The 19,427-nt window shown below is 43.2% G+C and overlaps 1 pseudogene; it reads right to left on the reverse strand.

Annotated features, from left to right (window-relative positions):
- Positions 1-515: 515 nt before the first annotated feature.
- The window catches only part of LOC122480172, a 29,152-nt pseudogene continuing 10,240 nt past the window's right edge, over positions 516-19,427 (reverse strand).

Here is a 19,427-nt window from a genome sequence, read left to right on the forward strand (position 1 = left end):
GGTGTGGTGGGGCGGGGGTGGTGTGGATAAAAGAAGCCAGACTTTTTAGTTATTGTCCAGCCCGGGGAGTGTTTGCAGGTGGCTGCTGGAAAGTTTTCGCTACAATTTACTACAGTTTGCAGGAAACTCTAGACGTGAGAGTGTGGGACGTGGGGTAAATGCCAACGCCGGGAGGGACAAGCCACAGAGAGCTAATGGCCCATTGTCCGGGCCTGTCGTGTGGTCTCCTCAGGGGCCAGGCCCTCTCTAGACAGAGCCCTGGCAACAGTCCCTCAGCTGCTCTGTCAGCCATTGGCAGCCACTCCTGGGGACAAGGCGCTTCTGTGTCCCTCCCCACTAGAACTCCGCCACGGGCCAAGAGACTGACCCTGGAATCAGCAGCAGCTTTCAACTTGAGCCTTTTGTAACTGAACAATGGTTAACTCTGGCTCTCAGAGGACCTCAGAGGCAGCTCCTTTCACAGTGGGATTTCCTTCCTTGTGGGTTTTCCCAGCTGTCTTTGTCTTGGGTCATGTCTAACAGATGTCTGTGGCCTTGAAGAGCCTTCTGAAAAACCGGTGACAGCTAGACCTGGGGTCCTTCCGGGAAAACTGCAGCGAGGGCCCTTCCGAGGTCAGCTGGGGCCTTGGCAGGAACAACACCGGCACATCGCAGGATGCCTCTCCCTCCCCCATCCTCTAGGAGTCACAGAGGACTTGCAGGGAGATGGAAGAGATAGAATCCGATGCAGTCAGATGGAGATAAAAATCAAATTCCAAGAATTCCTCTTCTGGGGGCCTCCTGCAAATGTATTAAGAGCTCCGGAAGCATGTGAAATATGAAACTGCAAGGTAAGTTTTTATTTTTTAACCCACGTGATAAACCTCGTACATTGAAATCCGAGTGAGCCTTCAGAAGCATTCCCCGGGAATCTGTGAATGCGTTTTCTCTTCTCTTCTCTTCTTTTCTTTTTCGTTTTTTTTTTTGATGTTTTTATTTATTTATTTTGACAGGGGGAGGGGCAGAGAAGGAGAGAGAGAGAGAGAGAGAGAGAGAGAGAGAGAGAGAATCTCAAGCAGGCTCCGCGCTACAGCATAGAGCCAGAGGTGGGACTTGATCTCATGAACCATGAGGTCATGACCTGAGTCCAAATCAAGAGGGATGCTTAACTGACTGAGCCACCCAGGCGCCCCCGTGAACTCATTTTGATTATGGTTTTGCTGCTTCACACGTAGTTGAAGCTCCTCCTTTGGAACTGCTTTTCAAATTATTTGATTCAATGCTCAAGAATGAAAACAACACAAAGAACCCAAACAACTAGTAACAGGGAATGAATAAGGAAAGAATAGCACATTATGGGGTCGTTACAATATTATTTATATAGACTCTGGGACTGTGCTTATGGTAAAGTATGAAGTGAGGAGGAATATATGAATATACAATAATGATTATAAATTTATAAATAAGTAAAGTAGAGGCCACCTGGCTGGCTCAGTCAGTAGAGCATGTAACTCTTGATCTTGGGGGTCATGAGTTCAAGCCCCATGTTGGGGACAGAGTTTATTTATTTTTTATTTTTTTATGTGTATTTATTAAAAAAATTTTTTTTACGTTTTTATTTTATTTTTGAGACAGAGAGAGACAGAGCATGAGCAGGGGAGGGGCAGACACAGAATCAGACGCAGGCTCCAGGCTCTGAGCTGTCAGCACAGAGCCCGACGCAGGGCTCGAACTCACAGACTACAAGATCATGACCTGAGCTGAAGTTGGACGCTCAAACGACTGAGCCACCCAGGCGCCCCTGTGTATTTATTTTTGAAAAAGAGAGGGAGACACAGAATCTGAAGCAGGCTCCAGGCTCTGAGCTGTCAGCACAGAGCCTGATGCAGGGCTCTAACTCACGGACTGTGAGATCATGACCTGAGCCGAAGTTGGATGCTTAACTGACTGAGCCACCCAGGTGCCTCAGGGATAGAGTTTTTTTTTGTTTGTTTGTTTTTTAATTTATTTTTGAGACAGAGAGAGACAGAGCATGAATGGGGGAGGGGCAGAGAGAGAGGGAGACACAGAATCGGAAGCTGGCTCCAGGCTCCGAGCCATCAGCCCAGAGCCCGACGCGGGGCTCGAATTCACAGACCGCAAGATCGTGACCTGAGTCGAAGTCGGGCGCTTAACCGACTGAGCCACCCAGGCGCCCCTAGAGTTTATTTTTTTTAAAAAGTAGACACAAAGAAAAAGACAGGAAGAACATCTCCCCAAATGCTAACAGTATTTATATTAAGCCAGTGGAATTATATGTGGGTGATTAACTTACTTTTTTCTATTTTCTAAGTTTTTCACTGTGTGATTATGTTCCTACGTAACTTAAAAACAATGTATAAAATTTAAAAGTCCTGTGAACGTTATTGTCTGGGAAAGATCGGTAGAGGCTTAAGAGAAAAATTAGTATTATTAACTTATAATTGCAACTTACTTTAGGTAAAAATTGCTATCATGCTATCAGAGTCATTCTCTGACTTTTGGTGATTTCTAGAGTCAGATCTACTTTTCATGGTGGTAAAATTTGCTACCACTGGGTATTTCCATGGATTTTTGCCTATGTAGTTAGCAATAGATTCCCAGGTCCTTGCTGGGTGCTCGGCACACAGCAGGACGCGGTAAATATTTGATGAGTGAATGAACAGGCTGAAGGTTGTAGGAGGAGCTAGAATGAAGGACAGAAATAGCGAGTGTAAAATGGAAAGGCCAATAAAGATAAGAATGACAAGAAATGTTTTGCAGAAGACAGCTATGCTGCACCCAGCCAGACTCACCCAGCTTCCCATAGCTCTGTATTCCTGCTTGCTCCTCATGGCCCAATGTGTTCTTTGTTTCTCAAGGCCCACACCTGCTGCTCTTCTTGGAGGACTTCCCTTGGGCTGCTGATTTGCCTGTCAATGAAGAGAGTCAGCAGCCAGGGAATTCCTTCCCCCAGGAAGCCCCGTGCCCTTGACGATGGGCCCCCACACTCCTGATTCGCCTGCAGGATTAGGCTAAAGCTGCCCCCTCTTTGCAACTTTGCCTAAAATCAGATCCTTCCTTGACCCACAAGTCTGCTTCTGAGAAACATGACCCAAGGCAACAATGATTCAACAACAAGAAGGCTTAACCATTATGGGCTACTTTCTATGTACCAGGAACGCTCTTAATGTGTGAGTGCATTATCTCATTCAAATAGGGGTTATTATCCCCATTTTCACTTGAGGGATCGGAGACACCGAGTGGCTAATAAGTCAACATTTGTTCATTTGAAGACTCAATCCCACCTTATATTGGACGTTTCTGACTGTCTTCCATGACCAACCTGTGAGAAAGCCAAGACCAACCTGGGGAGTAGAACGGGTTAGGAGCAGCATGGAGGGCATGGACAGGGCACCCCAGCCTGGGTGGATGAAGCACAACCAGAATCAGGAACGGTCAGCAAGGAAGCGTCCACAGCTGTGAGCACTATCAGAAGAGGCAACATTTGGGAGCCAGGCTCAGTTCTGACTGTTGAGGACATACTAAGAAGATGATGGAAACCAGGATCCTCCTGCAGAAGCTATAGTCAGATCTTCATGGACAGCCCTTGGTCTAGCTCTTCAAAGAGCTGAAATGGGGGTAAACAAGTGACATGTGATGCTGTTTCCTTTGGTAGATAACTTTGCTTGTAGACATGGGGTGATTTAATATAAATCCAGAGTTATATTAAAGCATCATTTTGTTTGGAGGTTCTGGGTGGTTCAGTCGGTTAAGCAACTAACTCTTGGTTTTGGCTCAGGTCACGATCTCATGGTTCACGGGATCGAGTCCTGTGTCGGACTCTGTGCTGACAGCATGGAGCCTGCTTTGGATTCTCTCTCTCCTCTCTCTCTGCCCCTCACCCCACTTGCTCTCTTTCTGTCACTCTCTCTCTGTCTCAAAATAAGCATTAAACATAAACAAACAAACATTATTTTGTTTTAGCATGGGGATTATGCCCAGTCAATATTTGTGGGATTAATGAGTGGATGAATGAATGGATGTGCCTGAACACATATCCCTGAAGGCGAGTGAGCTCTTTGAGAGGCCTAGGCCATCAGAGACCATGACAGTCTAATGAGAATGACATTCCTGGAGGTTCAATCCAATTCAACACATGTCAATACAGAAACACCTGTGATGTGGGAGGTGTTGTGCTAAGTTGTGCAGGGAACGGATGCAAAGGAAACGGGAGGGAATTAGACAGGCCCAAACAGGACTGTGACTCCAAGTAGACAAGACAAGAGTTATGGAGGTTCAAAGGAGAGCAGGGTTACACACATTTGGCAGGGAAATCAGGAAAGCTATGCTAAAGGAAGTAGTGCTTGCATTTGCCACGAAAGAAGTAATGTTTCAGTAAACGGGGATATGGGAATGGCATCCGAGCTGGGATGGAGCAGAGGTGGCGATGCAGAACAGACAAGGCTGAGAAGCATAAGGTGACAAGTCCAGTTTGATTGGGACATGGGCGTTGGTGGCAAATATTGGACAATAAGATTTGAAAGACAAGTTGATGGTGAACTTCATAAAAAAGAGTGTTGTTATTGCAATGGATTTGAACTCATCTACCTGACATGTTCTTGCCTGATCCTTCTTGAGAAGCTGGGAACACAGGGGTCTGCGGGACTGCCATAAACGTAAATCAAACAGTGTCGGCTTCCCCCATGCCCAGGGCCCCATGAGGACTCTTATCATTGGGCCTAAATATGTGTTTGAATTAGGATAGCCTTAGGAGGTTTAAAAGGGCATGAAGTCATAACAGTTGAGGCCCTGAATGTAACCTTGGCAACAATTAAAAAAATAAATTGAATATTACTCTGTGCCCAATTAAACACAGAACAACAGTGTGGAAATGGAAATTTATCTGCAGCTGGATGGCTTCATTGCAGGTTAATGACAAAGCGGAGTGCTGTGGATCATATTTTCCAAAAATGGCTGCAACAACATCTCTCATTGCACATGCTTTTCAGCAAAGTGACCTTCCCGCTCCCCAGGAGGAGGGGCACTTGATGTCTCCACACCCTGGAATCTGGGTGGGCCCCATGGCTGCTTTCATCAATAGGATACCGTGGAAATAATGTCACCACAATTCTGAGCAAAGCCTTCACTGGTCTGGCAGCTTCGGCTTCCTACCCTTTGAAACAGTCAGTCCTGGAATGCTCCTCTGGAAACCCAGCCACCAAACCGTGAGAAGCTCAAGTCACAGAGGGAGGCTCACATAAGTCAACAGCCCCATCGGGGCCATCATTGCCGGGGGCTATTCTACACCATGATGGGATCTTACAGGATGACCAGCCCATCCTGTTCAGTCTTCAGGTGACTGCATTCCTAGCTGCCGTGATATCAGGCTGCAGTCACATGGGAGATTTAGGCAAGAACCACATGGCTGAGCCCGGTCAACTCACAGAACCATGAGAGATAACAATAGATTGTTATTTAAGCTGTTATATTTTGGAATAGTTTGTTACTCAACAATAGATACCCTAAACACTAAGATTGGGGGTTATGCCGTGGGCCAAGGACAGCCATAAATGCAGGCCCATGGTCATGAAGGGAATGGGGCAGTGGAATGTGAGTGGTCAGGTGACATCTGACCCCACAAGGGCAAGACACTGCAGGATAAATGCCCAGGGTGTGGGGTGAGTAACAGGACAGGAGACTGGATTCTGGCTCTCACCTCAAGCTCCAGCTTTGTCACCTAAGTGGAAACAAATCCTACAGGGTGTTATGAGGATTAAACAAAAAGGCGTAAATGAAGATACTTTACACTCAATGAGCCTTTCCCAGAAGGTATCATTACAATTTCCTACAGATGGTTGGATGCTAACGAGTTATTAGTATCTGAAGGTGGTGTATCCCATGAAGCTTTATCACGAATGGGCTTCTGCTTGGAAGTGCTTCATAGCAACCCCGAGAAGCAATTCTTAACTCATAATCATACACGTCCCCCACCAGGGGTCTGTTGAGTTCTCCACATTCATTCAGTCAGTCCTTCCTTCCTTCACTCACTAATTACTTGAGGGCTAAGTACATGCCACGCAGTGTTGTAGGCACTGGGCACAGAGCAGTGAGCAAAACAAAAACACCTCTTCCCTGGTAGAGCCTGCTGTCTAGTATCAGTGTTTATGGTGATACAGTGCCAACAGTTTTAAACTACCGGGGGCAGTATCGTGTGGTAATTCATTGTTTGTGAACCCAGCTTACCAACTGTGAGACTTTGGGCAACTCACTTCAGTTTTCTGTGCCTCAGTTTCTTCATCTGTAAAGTAAGCATGATGATGGTGATGATGATGATGATGGTGATGATGATTATTTCACAAGATCAAATGAACTAATGCATGTAAATGATGTGGAGTAGTGACTGACACGGAGTAAGCCATGTCCCAATAAATATTACTAGTTATTATTACCATTATCTTTCTTTTCTGTGGGAAATAGTTTTCTTATAGCTCTTGTTAAATGATCAATAGTATGCTTTCTTTTCCTTTCAACATGGTAATTTCCTTCCTCCCTTCCTTCCTTCCTTCCTTCCTTCCTTCCTTCCTTCCTGTTTCTGCCATGGAAAGAAGGATGATAGATGGTTCATGATATTTATTTACCTGCCAAAGTCATCCATGGCTTTCTAGTTTGAGAAATAAGGCTTAAATTATTTCCCATAAGATTATAAAACCACTGATTGTATTGATAATTGTGTGGTCAATATTTGAGTCTACGGTCACCTTTTCACTTATCTCTCTGAGGATGTAACCCCAAGAAGATCAAGAGGAAAGCAGGAAATCCTGTGAAAGCAGGAGAAGCTAGGACCAAGGGGTCACTGGGCCCCATACACACTGTGGTCTGGGTGAAAGGTGTCTACTAGGCCACAAGGTATATGGTGCCCTCTGGAGTTATGGGACATGGAGGCTTTAATGGACCTATTCTATAGTGGACCTATTCTAAGTATTGACCATACTTCTTCAAGAAACAAAAGCAGTTTTGGAGAGAAAATAAAATTCAGGATGCCTGGCCTGGCTCAGTTGGAAGAGCATGTGACTCTTGATCTTGGGGTCATAAGTTTAAGCCCCACATTGGGTGTAGAGCTTGCTTTAAAAAAAAAGAGAGAAAAGAAAGTTCTTAAACTCTAAAAGTCATTGAGCTACCTCTATTAATGGATAAATAATGAAAAACTTAAGTAAGAGACTCTCTGTTATGTAAAAGAAATCCCAAGGCAGGCAGTTTGGGGTGTGTGACACCTACATCATCAGCAGATATGTAGGCTCCTTTTGTCTTTCCTCCACCACCCTCAGGGTGTCTACCTTGAGAGACAAAATGGCTGCTGGAACTCCAGCTGTCATGTCCCAATTCCAGGCAGGAAGAAGGAGACACAGGGGGAATAGTAAAAAAGCACCCTTCTAGCTGAGTCAGTTCTCTTTCAGAAACTTTTCCAGGGGCTCTGTCCAACAAGTTCCATTTCTATCTCACTGACCATTTTAGAGTGGAGACATCGTCCCTAGGGTGTCCCACTCTTTTGAGCAATGTGCTGAACCATCTGTGATGAGGCTGCATGTTTTGGGGGACTGCAGTGAAAGCCTTTTGTTGGCTGATACTTTGCCCTTGAAGTTCCTTTGAAGTCAAAACCCATCAGATATAGGACACTTGGGTGGCTCAATCCATCAATTGAGCCACTTGGGTGGCTCAATCCAATCAAGTGTCCAGCTCTTGATTTCAGCTCAGGTCATGATCTCACAGTTTCTGAGTTCAAGGCCCGTGTCGGGCTTTGCACCGTCAGGGCAGATTGCTTGGGATTCTCTGTCTCTCTCTGTCACTGCCTCTTCCGTGTTCTCTCTCTCTCAAAGTAAGTAAAATAAACTTAAAAAAAAAAAACAAACCCAACCCATCAGATATAACAGAAAATATCTGAAGCACTCAATTATCATGACACTTCAAGTTTTGAAAGTAGGGAATCTTTCTCTGATTTCAAAGAAAAATCATAAATATTTAAACAGTCTTTGTCTGCTTCTCCTCCCTTTCTAATTCCCTCCTACCCATCCTCCTACTTTATCCCCAAACCTGAATTCCTGGATTAATTTTTAATAACGATAGCTCAGGGAAGAATTTTAGCTTCTGTAATTTTTTTTTTAAGTTGCTGTATTTCGTCACACATTCCACCCCTGGAATTTCAGATGATGCTTTAGAGGGTTTTTGGTATGAATTTTGTATCACAAAACCCAGAAAAGTTAGCGTTTCCTCTGGAGGAGCACAGGACTTTCAAGTTCTGATCCTAATGAAGTCAATCACTTTATTTATTGAACTAGAACTTAGATGAACTTATTTCCAAGAGGTCTGTAGGTGATTTGCAAAATTAGGCATAGTTAAAAATAAAAATGTCAGGGCTAACACCAAAACAGATTTTAAAAGGCAATTACCTTTCTCTTCTCTGACTTATAAAAAGGAAATTACACGATGCTCCTTCAGCATAATACCGTGTTGAAATGTGATGAATATTTGCCAAGTACTTTGAGATCCACCCTGAAAGGTGTTTTAAGCTTCAAGTGCCATTACTATTAAGTACCATCATTTTAACACAGCTTTTAGCATTCAAATCCTACCTCTGATGTCATGTGAACTGTAGGCATCATCCTTAGATTCAAAAGACAAATAACTTCCAAATATAATAACATGTCCTAGCTCTTCCCTGACCCGATCAATGATTCCAGGAGACACGTATAGGATATGGGCTGGCACACAACAGCCACCATGGATGGGTTTTGCTTTCTTTCTTGATGATGTCCTCAAAAGCACTTTTTAAAAGGTGCCCATGTGACGGCCTCGGGAAGCCCAAAGCCTGGCCACCTCCTTAGGCGTTATTCAAACCAACCTGGTGTTTGCATTGCCTTGTTAGCATATCTTGAAAGGGCCTGGACACAAAAAAAGATCCTTTTAAGATATCATCTCTTGCTGACACTGCAAGAGGAACAGTAAATGGTGTTTATAGATGAGCAGCATCCTACAGGAAACAGGTCCAAAGGGTTGGATTCTAGCCTCTCTTTTTTCACTAACTGGCTGTGGTCTCTTGAAAAAGTCACTTTGATCTTACTTTTCTCATCTATGAAATACAACGGTCTCTTCCAGCTTTGTTAATTTATAAACTGACGAAACACTGAACTATGTTAATTCCCTAGGAGATCCATCTGTCCTGGTGTGAGAATGGGCGAGGCTATCCCTGTGATGCGTCATGGTTTGTGTATTTCATGACTGTTCACTTCTGGTTTGCGACCAGTAGATCAATGATTAACACTTGAGTCAAGCCGAATCCCGTGGTATCTTCAATCAAATACTTAAAAAAAAAAAAAACCCTGCCATTTGGTAAGCAGTCACAAAACATATTTTAAAAATCTAAATGGAGGGAAGAAGTGGGTGGAGATGGGGGGGGGAAGTGGGCAGTACAGAATTTACTTTTCTCATTTTAACTAATAAAACTTTAACTTACGAAAGGCAAGACATTCAACGGTGCATTACTGGTTTCTGATTCGACAACACAGATTCCACACTCAGTCTGTAAGTACACCGCACTAATTTTTTTTAAATGGAGGTGCAAATGGAATGAGGTCCTTCTGACGTGACTTTAAAAAATGCACTGGTCGTGGGGCACCTGGGTGGCTCAGTCGGTTAAGTGTCCGACTTGGGCTCAGGTCGTGACCTCGCGATTGGCGGGTTTGGGTTCGAGCCCCACGATGGGCTCTGTGCTGATAGTTCAGAGCCTGGAGCCTGCTTCGGATTCTGTGTCTCCCTCTCTCTCTGCCCCTCCCCCTCTTGCTTGTCTCTCTCCCTCAAAAATAAATAAACATAAAAAAAAATTTAAAAAATGAGCTGCTTGTGTTTTAAATCATAGAGATTAAAAATGGTCAAAATGGTTTTGTCTGTTACTAGGGCCTAAATTACTGTGCTTTGGTTAGCGAGGGTTACTCGTAGCTTGTGTGTGATTTGAGGGAAGAGACGTCTGAATTGTTTACGTCTTGATTCCGTGGGAGGTTTCTGTAAACATATGGCTTCTTTAAAATCTCCAGGGCTACAGAAAAAAACCCTGGACCTAACAGGAGATTATGGGTACACCTCCCCCTACTGGGCACCATCTGCAACTGCTTACTCGTATGGTCTGCTGGCAGAGGTGTGTGGATGGTGGAAGGTTCCCCTGGAAACAGAAACCTTGGGATTCTAACTCGTGTTTGGGAGTCACGGGACAATGACGATAGAGGTGTGTGTGTGCGCGGGTGACCGGGTGCACGTGCGTTTTCCACCAAACAGGAAAAACAGCACAGATAAAGGCACAGAAGTCAGCAAGCAGACTAGTTTAACTGGACAAGAGGTATTGGAAAGGAAAAAGCATGAGCACGCAGCCGGAAAGCTAGCTTGGAGCTAGTTGTGGAAGATTTTGAGCAAGCCAGCCATAAAATGGGAAACCACGGAAGCTAATTTTGAATGGAGGAACTCATTCATGTACTCGGCAGCCATTGGCCCAGCATGGCCCGCAAGCCAGCCGTTTGCTAAGTGCTGTGCACAAGCCAAGATAGATCTCGGTTGCTTCCTGACCTCAAGCAGCCTAGAGTCTAGGCGTTGAAATTAGGTTGGTACCTATGCGACCATAATACAAAGCAGAAAGAGGTGTATCATCTGAAGTAAAACTAGGCAGCGAAAGGATTACTTTCAGCAGTGGACTAGGGCAAAGTTCAGTAGAAGATCGTCATGGTGAAGGTTATCTTGGCAATAAGAATGGACTGGAGGCGGGAGTGAGAGAAGCCAATGAGAGGTGATCAAAGTATATCTTTTTTTTTTTATATATTGTAATTCGCATTATTATGTGATTTTTACATTTATTTATTTTTGAGAGACAGAGTAAGACAAAGTGAGAGTGGGGGAGGGGCAGAGAGAGAGGGAGACACAGGATCGGAAGCAGGCTCCAGGCTCTGAGCTGTCAGCACAGAGCCCGACGCAGGGCTTGAACCCACAGACCAGGAGATCATGACCTGAGCCGAAGTCAGACGCTCGACCAACTAAGCCACCCAGGCACCCCAAAGGATATCTTTTTAAGATTTCACTTCTTAAAGTAATCTCCACGCCCTACCTGGAGCTTGAATTTATAACTATGAGATCAAGAGGTGCATGCTTCACTGACTGAGCCAGCCAGGTGCCACCCACCCCAATTTTTGTATATCATATCTTCTATCAAATAGATACACTTTCATAATGTGACAATTTAGATTACCTTATGTGTATGAAATGATGTGGATAAAGAGATTGTGATGTATGCATACAATGGAATATTATTCAGCTATAAAAAACCAAAATACTGATTCATGCAACAGTATGAATGAATCTCCCAGACATTATTCTGGACAAAGGAACTGGACACAAAAGAGGGACAAGTGCATGATTCTGTTCATATGATACGATTCTAGATCAGGGGCACCTGGGTGGCTCAGTAGGTTGAGGATCTAACTTGGGCTCAGGGTGTGATCTTGAGCCCCCGCATTGGGCGCTATGCTGACAACATAGAGCCTGCTTCGGACCCTCTGGCTCCCTCTCTCTCTGCCCCTTCCTCGCTTGTGCTCACTCTTTCTCTCTCTCTCAAAAATAAATAAACAAACATAAAAAAAAAGAATTCTAGAACAGACAAAACAAATCTCTATTGATAAGTCAGATCAGTGGTTGAATGAGGTGTGGTGGTAGAGTGTTGACTGAATGTAAAGGACGGAAGTTTCTGGGGAGGTCTTCTGTATCTTAAATGGAGCATTGGTTACATAGATGAATTCAGAATTCATCCACTTCCGCTGAAATATCTAAATATTTCCACCTCAAATATAGATTTTATTTTATGCAAATTATTCCACAACAAAGTCTACTTAAAAATTAGAAAGTGGTAGGGCACCTGTCTGGCTCGATCAGAGGAGTGTGCAACTCTTGACCTCAGGATTGTGAGTTTGGGCCCCACGTGTAGAGATTATTTTAAAAAATAAATAAACTTAAAAAAATTAGGAAATTGTAAAGCATAATGATTTATTATGGCCACCAAGCTACTTGATTTGTAATTGGTCATTTCTAAATTCTGTTAATGAGGCATTAAAAAGTAATTTACTTTAATAAATTAAATAAACCCACTTTAATAAAGAATTGTGCCTTTATTCAAAACAAAACAGAAAGACACATGGTGAATAGAGTGAGTCATTCTCACATATTTCCTGAAGGGGTAAAGAGATAAAAGGGAGTAAAGAGAATATTCAAAGAAACAATGATTAGAGAATTTTCCAGAACAGATGAAAGACATGAATCTAAAGAAAGCATAACATATGCCAAGAATGGATAAGTAAAAATGTTTATCTCCATTCATAGATAAAATAAAACTGACACACACAGAAGAATGAGACCACTGAGTGATAATAAGGAGATAGGCAAAGACTGATCAATGATTTCTCCAATCAAATCTCTCAAATGCTTCCTACATCCACTCAATTTTTCACTATTCTTGGTACTTTTACTTGAAAACCCGAGTAGTCAGATTTTCTCCAGTTTCTAAAAAAAAGTCACCTTTCAAAATGAAGCTAGCAAGAGGACTATGAAATTGTAAAGGGAGTTACCATGGGTCTGAAGGGCAGTTTGATATGCTATTTCAGTGAACATTGAAAGAAAATTCCTTGATTGGCAAAATTTCCCATAAAATCTTGCTTTTAGAAATGAGGATAGTAGAGGTGGTTTTTTTTGGCCTTCATTATTTGGGCAAGCTCCCTATAAACTAGGAAACATGTTATAAAAATGAAATTGAAGTAAAAGACCACAAGTAGATTGGAAGCTGCTTAAAATAGAGTGGGGAGCCTTGCCATGGGTTAGTGGTGATGGAAATCGTTTACTCTGGACATCTGATTTTTTTATTCTGTAATCATTTACATGACTATCTGCCTAAGACATGCATTCGTACATGTTCCTCTCTTACATCCAGACTTAAGGAATAATTTTGTTTTCTATAAATAGATAAGAAGGGTGAGGAGACAGAGATGAAGAAAAAGAGAGCAATAAATTCAGGCACAAAGTATCTTGCTTTACCCCTGCTGTGTCCATATCCTTGTCCTTATTTGTCCTGCCAATGACAGAGAGCCCAGAGACCACAGGTTCGGTTATTAAACACATTCCTTACTGATGACTCCAGGAAGGGATTGTGGTTATGTCTAATCTGGGAGAAATGTGGTAATTTCCATTCATGTGTTCAAAAGCTCTACTGAGGTGCTTGCCTACCAAGGTCATTTAGCATTCTAAAAGGGAGTCACTGGCCCCCTTTTCTCAAAAACAATTAAGCTTCAGGGCATTACCTGCCTTTGAACATATCGATCTTTCCATAAAAGTGCATGCAGATCATTTCTCTCCCCTGAAAATTGGATCATGTTCCTGGGCATGTGATGTGTACCCAAGGAAGAGGTTCTGAATCCTGTGTGAACAAGTTCACATAGACTCTATTCCATCATAGATCTCAAGTCAGTTTGATTTACTTCCTATTCAAGAATTCCACTTCCATAGCTCTGCAGTCGGTGGGGTCACTGTGAGAAATTTACATAAATATATTATCCCCCTGGTGGCAAGGAAGAAGTGAATAAACAGTAGGTTCTCTTAAGAACAAACCCTTGAAGAACTGTACTTGTACTACTGTAGAAAGATCCTTAAATGTATTAGTACCTTGAACCAAATTTTGGAAAGCATCTTCTCACTGTTTTTCACCTTTTTGGTGTTTGGGTTGTTCAGTGACCAAATGCATTAGTGATTGTGACCAAAAGTCTTCTTACGTGCATTAAGTGAGTATTTTTCAGTGTAATATTTTAATTCCCTTAATGATTTTTTTCACTGTATTTTTTGAGGGTTTTTTTTTTTGTGGTTTCTTCTATTATGTGTGTGTGTGTGTGTGTGTATAACATACTTTACATAATTTTATGTATTTTATTTATTTATTTTTTTGTTTTTAATTTTTTTTTTCAACGTTTATTTATTTTTGGGACAGAGAGAGACAGAGCATGAACGGGGGAGGGGCAGAGAGAGAGGGAGACACAGAATCGGAAACAGGCTCCAGGCTCTGAGCCATCAGCCCAGAGCCTGACGCGGGGCTCGAACTCCCGGACCGCGAGATCGTGACCTGGCTGAAGTCGGACGCTTAACCGACTGCGCCACCCAGGCGCCCCTAATTTTATGTATTTTAAAGAAACAAAGAGAAGGAAGGCAGTATATGTTTATAGTGTTTGTTATATTAACCTTCTTGTTTACCATTTCTGGTTCTCTTCATTTGTTCCTGGGGGTTAAAATTACCATCAAGTGTAATTTTCTTACTCCAATATAACTTTGCTCCCACCCACCTCCTTTGTAATATTATTGTCACAAATATGATATTTCTATGTGGTATGAGCCCAACAATGCAATTATATACACATTATTTTATTATTTTATTTTATTTTGTTTTTTAAAGTTTATTTATTTATTTTTGAGAGAGAGAGAGAGCACGCAGGTGGAGCAGAGAGAGGGAGAGAGAATCCAAAGCAGGCTCCGCGCTGTCAGCGCAGAGCCCCAACTTGGGACTCAATCCAAGGAAGCGTGAGATCGTGACCTGAGCTGAAATCAACCGACTGAGCCACCCAGGGCCCCTCCTTAAGGAGTTTGAAAACGAGACCAAACTGAAGCACGCTCCCTGTCTCATCATAAGGGAAGGCAGATAGCCACAGCCCAGGGCAGGAAGAGTCCCATCGGTATAGGGCAAGAGGTCTCAAGAGTGTCAGGTGTTGGGTTTTGGACCCCTGCGGAGCTCCCACTACCAGCCCCCACCTCTGCCCATGACTTGACTTATAAGGAGAAGAGACCTATCCAAGGTCACAAGGTGGGTTTCTTTCTGCCCTTTGGAGTTAGACCAGATGCCAACATCCTTGGGGGAGGAGGGGTGGGGGCCCCTTCTAGTCCCACCCCAGTGCTCATTACAGGGACATTGTCCTTGAGGCTGACACCACCAGACCTGGAACCTTTTCTGAGGTGGTGGGAGTTCAGGACCAGAGAACCAAGGGTAGGGGGAGTGTCAGAGGGGGCCCAGGGACCAAGCTCAGTTTGGAGCTGGTGACCTCCCAATCTACCTGATTCCCAGGGCCCACGAATGTGTGGGGAATGGCTGCTCAGCTTCAGAGGAGTTTATTGCTGGGACCTGGAGAGTAGCTGCTGGAATGGCTCCCCGAGGAGGTGACCAGTCTCCGGCCTCGGCCCGGCCAGGGCTGACACCGATGTCTGTGGGTGGTGGCAGCACCGGGACGCAGGTCGAGCACTGCTGCCTCCTGGAAGCTGGGTTGCTACAGGCAAGGGGAGCTGAGTGAGCAGCTGGGAAGGCCCGCCCTCCCTCCCCATGTGCCACAGGGGGGCGCTGCCAGTGCAACAGGGACAGCGCCACCCCCTGGACAGCCTGTGCACCCTCCCACATTATTTTAATTGCTTTCTAAATCAGTTAAGAGAAGAAAGGAGATGAAACATGCATTCACACCATCTTCAATTACCTAATTACCTTTACCTGTTTTGTGTGTGTATGCATGTGTGTGTTTGAATTCCCATCAGGCTTCGCTTGCTTTCAGCCCACGGCACTTCCTTTAGTATTTCTTGTAAGGTGGGTTGGCTAGCAACAGATTCTTTCGGTTTTTGTTTATCTAGGAGTGTCTTTGTTTTGTTTTCATTTTTGTAAGGTGGTGTTGCTGGTTTTACATATTTGGTTGACAGATTTTTTTTGTACAGTTCTTTTTTTTTTTTTTTTTAATTTTTTTTTTTCAACGTTTATTTATTTTTGGGACAGAGAGAGACAGAGCATGAACAGGGGAGGGGCAGCGAGAGAGGGAGACACAGAATCAGAAACAGGCTCCAGGCTCTGAGCCATCAGCTCAGAGCCCGACGCGGGGCTCAAACTCCCGGACTGCGAGATCGTGACCTGGCTGAAGTCGGATGCTTAACCGACTGCGCCACCCAGGCGCCCCTGTACAGTTCTTTGAATACGTCCCCTTCTAGATTCCCTTGTTTTTCTAATAAGGAGTCGGTGGGTAATCTTATGGGGGTTTTCATACATGACAAGTTGTTTTCCAATCACTGCTTTTGAGATTTTTCTCTTTGCCTTCGACATTTTCTCTTTCAAAAAAAGTCTTCTCACATTTTTACATGATGTATCTAGGTGTGGATCTTTGTTCTGTTTATCCTACGTAACATTGGTTGAACTTGGATGTGTAGGTTATTCTTTTTTAGAGCAAATATGGGAAGTTTTCAGTCATTATTTCTTCAGAAGGTTTTTCTGCTTCTTTCTCTCTTCTCCCCTTCTGATTCTCCAATTATATGTATGTTGGTATCCCACATTTTTCTGAGGTTTTGCTCGTTTTCCATCATCTTTTTTCTGTTTCTCAGATTATATAATCTCTATTGATTTATCTTCAAATTCATAGATAATTTTCGTATGCCAGTTCAAAACTGCTGTAATAAATTTTTCATTTAAGTTATTGTACTTCTCAACTCCAGAATCTGCATTTGTTTCTTTTTTAAAAAATAATTTCTTTTTTTTTGAAGTTTATTTATTTTTGAGAGAGAGAGCATGCCAGCAGGGGAGGGGTAGAGAAAGAGGAAGACAGAGAGAATCCCAAACAGGCTCCATGCTGTCAGGGCAGAACCCAACTCAGGGCTCGGTCTCACAAACCCTGTGGGATAATGACCTGAGCCCACATCAAGAGTTGGATGCTTAACCAACTAAGCCACCCAGGTGCCACCTATGATTTCTGTTTATTTTCTCTATTTGATCAGACATTATCATCATACCTCCCTTTACCTTTTTTTTTTAAGATTTTATTTTTAAGTAATTGCTACACCCAACATGGGGTTTGAAATTATAACCCCAAGATCAAGAGTTGTGTGCTCTACTGACTGAGCCAGTCGGGTGCCCCTCTTTACTTCTTTAACCACAGTTTTCTTTAGCTGTTCAAGGATATTTATAATGACCGTTTCAAAGTCTTTCTCTGTTATGTATAACAGCTGGATCCAGGCAGTTTCTGTTGCCTGCTTTTTTTTTTTTTTCCTTGCGTGTGGGTCACACTTTTTGCTTCTTTGCATGTCTCAAATTTCTTGTGGAAAACTGGAAATTTTAGTCAATGTCTATTAGCAACTCTGGACATTGACTTCCTCCACCCCTAGGGCATGTTGCTGTGTGTCCGTTTATTTGCCTAGTGTCGTGGCTGGACTTTTTTTTAGGGAAGTCTACTTTCCCTGCAGTGTGAGGATGGTACTAGTTTTATCAGAGTTCCATTTTTTTAAGTTTACTTATTTATTTTTGAGGGGCTTAGGAGGAGAGAGAGGGAGAAGAGAGAAAGAATCCCGAGCAGCCTCCATGCTGTCCGTGCAGAGCCTGACTTGGGGCCCAAACTCACGAACCGAACCATGAGATCATGACCTGAGCCGAAATCGAGAATCTGCGCCTCATCGCTTAACCAACTGAGCCACCCAGGCACCCCATTAGAGTTCCCTTTGCCTTTCATTTTCCCTAATCTCAGTTGAGCTGTCTGCCCCTATTGGTATCACACCCAGATGTTAGGTTCTACTAATTGCCAGACTGATTACTGTATCTTTTTTTTTTTTTTTTTGACAGTGCCTTGGGGGTCTGAACTGCTTTACAGGCTGATCCAACTAAATTCAGGCCTCTTTCCAGGGGAGGTTTTTGAAGCCAGTCTTGGAAGTCTGTTCGAACCCCAGGAATGCTCTATTAGTTGTATCTTTCTCTGGTTTTCCCTGGGAAACTAGATGGCCTATGGTTTAGCTTTGAGAATGTCCTTAGGCTTTTACTTCCCCACATTCTGTTTCAAATAAAGTCAGTTCTTTTTGGGGAGAACTTCTGTTTTATAGCCTGCCTCTGCTCCTCAGCAAAATCTGAGCTGTGGCTCCAGAGCCGAAGGCAGGGACAACGGCGTGCTTCTCTGTGAGTGACACCTGTTTTAGGAGTAGGGTGCTGGGTGGGGGCAGGGGCCCCTGAACTTCACAGTTTGCCTTTCTTGGTGTGGATGCTCTGACCCATGAATGAACTGAGATGAGGGCAATCAGAGCTCCTATGGTCTCAGCCTTTCACACCTGACATAGATCCTTTGCCCTATGAGTGGGGCTTGATGGAAGAAGAAAGCCTCTGTCCTCTCAGCCATACTTGCTTGGAACTCAGCCTCTGTGATACAGACCTGGGGCTGGTATGAGAAATGCCTGTGGCATGTCCCTCCCCAGGAGACACCATAGCCATCCATTGGGAGCTCAGGGGAGACAGCCTCATTTTCTTGGCCACACCCACTTGTGCTAAACTGGATGGGTGGATGGGGAGAGCAGATTCTAGCTTAAGTCCCCTAGATTTTTGCTATTCTCACTAAAATTTACTATATTTTCCTGTTACATGTTTCCTCATTTCCTTAGTACATGTCCTTAGGACAATTTCTTGAAACTTTATTTTTTTAAATTATTTTTTTTATGTTTATTTATTCTTGGGGGGGGGGGTAGAGAGACAGAGAGACAGAGAGACACAGAATCCAAAGAAGCAGGCTCCAGGCTCTGAGCTGTCAGCACAGAACCCGATGAGGGGCTCAAACTCACCAACTGTGAGATCACGGCCTGAGCCAAAGTCGGATACTTAACTGACTGAGCCACCCAGGTGTCTCAATTTCTTGACACTTTAAGTGGTTTTATTTCTCAAAAAAATTTTTTGCCATTTATGGTTGTTGCACTGACAGGTGGGTACATGGAGTTCACTTCGCTATTCTGGAAGTAGTTTACCCAATTGCCTTCTTAGCGTAAAATTTGAAGATTGAAAAAACAACAGTTACATCTGCCTCTGTGGCATTAGTTCTATCACAATAATATTTGAGACTGTCTCAATATTTCATAGCCAAATTTTGCATTGATTTAGATCCAATCATATTGCTTACAGCACTTATATACATAAAGATATAAAGAATTAAATCACAGTTGTGAGACAAGTGTAAATCCCAGGGTTACAGATTTATAAAGAGATTCCATGATGGCATCAGCAGTTGTAGATATTTTTACAAATTTCCTGGTTTCTGTTAAGATAAACAATTTAAAGAGAAAGGGTAAGTTTTTCAGGATTATTAAGATGTCTGCTTTTCTATCATGATTTATTTATTACTCACTTCTTTTTTTTTTTTTTAAGATTTTATTTATTTATTTTTAATGTAATCTCCACCCCCAATGTGGGGCTCAAACTCACAACCCTGAGATCAAGAGTCACCTGCTTTACCGACTGAGCCAGCCAGGCGTCTCTCTTGTTCACTTCTAAAATAATTTCTAAAACTTGACTAAATGGTGAATAATAAGATGTTGTTTCAATTTTCATAAAGAATTAGATGCAA

This window comes from Prionailurus bengalensis, chromosome A1, assembly GCF_016509475.1.
Source record: "Prionailurus bengalensis isolate Pbe53 chromosome A1, Fcat_Pben_1.1_paternal_pri, whole genome shotgun sequence".
Lineage (NCBI taxonomy): Eukaryota > Metazoa > Chordata > Mammalia > Carnivora > Felidae > Prionailurus > Prionailurus bengalensis.